Raw genomic sequence first — 2,198 nt, 5'->3', positions numbered from 1 at the left:
GGGTGGTGGTGGTGTGTCTTTAGAGGAGGTAGTTCTTCCTCTCCCCCCCAAGTGGATGTTGACAACTAGTAAGCTTGCTTGGCAGATTCAGCTTCACGCAACTCTTTTCATCATCTTTCCACTTGCAGCAAGAATTTCTGGAGCTGCCATGGTACCTGGCGTCTTTCTACAGTGTTGACTACTTTCCCTACCCTTGATCATAGGTTTGATTCCAAGCCACTGCACATTATGTTCAGTCACCACCTGCTGTCAGTAGAGGCTTCTGCGTCGCTATGATGCCGGACAGGTGTCAGCAGAACTTCCAGACTAAAATAGACTAGGAAGAAAGATTGGCAAGAAAAAACCCATGGATCATAGAAATCCGATCCCCCTGTGCATGGGGTGTCTGTGAGGTGGGGCTGACACCCAACCAAAACACTAACAGGAAATAATCAAACTGGATTGTGTGTGGTGAGAGTAATCAAAGAATGATGCCATCGAAACAGCGAACACGATGAAGACCCGTGTTTACTGTGGGAGTCCATGTTAGTAGCACGTGTGGAACAGACAGCAAGCAGACTTGGTTCTCCACAGCTTAAAGGGACAGAGCTGGAGATTTCAGCTCCTGATGAGAAAAAGTATGAGGGGGCGCCTGAAAGTTTGTGGAAAAAAGGACTGAAAAGATAATGAAAAATTTCACGAGCTTTTGGAAGCCCTTACTAACAAAGTTGTATAGAATTTGCTTCTTCACTGAATCAAATATAGATCGAGCACGTACTATGTAATTCTAGGCACCAACGATCTAATGGTGAACAAATAATCAAGATTTTTTTCTGTCACAGAGATTATTTTCTAATGGAGTTAATGAACAAATGAGTTAAAACATGAACCTCCAAGAAACATGGGGATCCGGGCTGAGCGGAGATTAACGTGGAGGCCGTGATGACCGTGCTGCTGCTGGAGACCGGGTGTCTAGAGAAGGCCTCTCTGAAGAAGCGGCATTGACTCTGTGATTCAGTTCAGAGGCACGGGCTACCTAAATCAAGAGAGGCTTCAGGCAGAGGGAATGGTTCGATAGAAACTCTAAGGCAGGAAGGAGCTCGGAGATGTTCAAGAGGCAGAGAGGGCCTTGTGGCTGGAGTACAGTGTTTTTAGAATGCTCACATGAGATTGGCTTTCAGAGATAAATCCAAGGATTTCTGGCAATCGTTGTGTTTTTGTGTCTCCACAACAATGAAACAATGACTGTGATTTGAAAGTTCCAAAAAAAAAAAGGTTGTGGGAAGTAGAACTGACTTATGAGTTTCACTTTCTAGCTGCATCTGAATGAACACTTACTAACTTAGTGCAGACATGTCTTTCTTTAGGGGGTGTTGTAATGTGCCACTGTGGCGTGCCACATACGACAGTTGTTGGTACTCTGTATGTGGGGACAGTGTAGTTCTCTTTTGTTGACTTTCTTTTCCTTTCTCTTCTCAATCATTCCTTTTAAATTATTTTTATTTTTTCTTCTCTGTCAAGCTCTACTTGCAGCTGCCGGGGTGCCTATGGTATTACTCATTGGAGCAGGTAACACGGAGTTCAAATGGGTGATTTCTGCTATAGTAAATGTAGGTGGACTTTAAAGACATCCAAAAAAGTGCTGTTTGGGGTTTCGTTGGGGACATTAGCAGAGACAGTTCATGCATGTGAGTGACCCCTGAGGAAAGACTCTCCTGAGAAAGCCGCTTGACTTCAGGCAGGATTTAAATCGGTTTCATCTTTAACTTATTTTTCCTGTCTTCTTTTTCATCAACTAGAGAGTCTATTATTGTGCCAAATGCAGTGCCTGGTACATAGTAAGGGGGTCAGAAAGTATTTTGTTGAATGAACAAATGCAAATCTGTTCAAATTAGACTAATATCTATAACATAGAGTATATTGGAGTGAGTACACATTAGGTAACTTTAGAATCTTAATTATGGACTTAGCAAAGAGGTCCTGTTGGAGATTTATTTTCATGACCCCCAGCAGTACTCATTAGCTGCATTGACATGTTCAGACTTGTGAAAATTTTACTTTATGCTAGATAGAATGTGGCACTTGGCTTTTATTTTGATAAATTCTGAAAAATTTGTAACTGAAATTCTCAGTATTTAGCATGTAAATAGAGAAGGATTGAGTGTAATAGATCTGACTACTTAGAGAAATTTTCTGTTGAATAATTTTATTATAGACTT

At 41.6% G+C, this 2,198-nt stretch overlaps 1 protein-coding gene across 1 annotated transcript in view; it reads right to left on the bottom strand.

The window, feature by feature from the left end:
* Positions 1-2,198, bottom strand: part of ASB17 (ankyrin repeat and SOCS box containing 17) — a 28,466-nt gene that overhangs the window by 25,615 nt on the left and 653 nt on the right. The gene's annotated exons all lie outside the window — the stretch shown is intronic.

Source organism: Echinops telfairi, unplaced genomic scaffold (assembly GCF_000313985.2).
Source record: "Echinops telfairi isolate 266 unplaced genomic scaffold, ASM31398v2 ScPeMD7_443;HRSCAF=831, whole genome shotgun sequence".
Classification (NCBI taxonomy): Eukaryota; Metazoa; Chordata; class Mammalia; order Afrosoricida; family Tenrecidae; genus Echinops; species Echinops telfairi.
The sequence above is the reverse complement of the archived record's forward strand: the minus strand, read 5'-3'. Positions and strand labels throughout refer to the sequence as shown.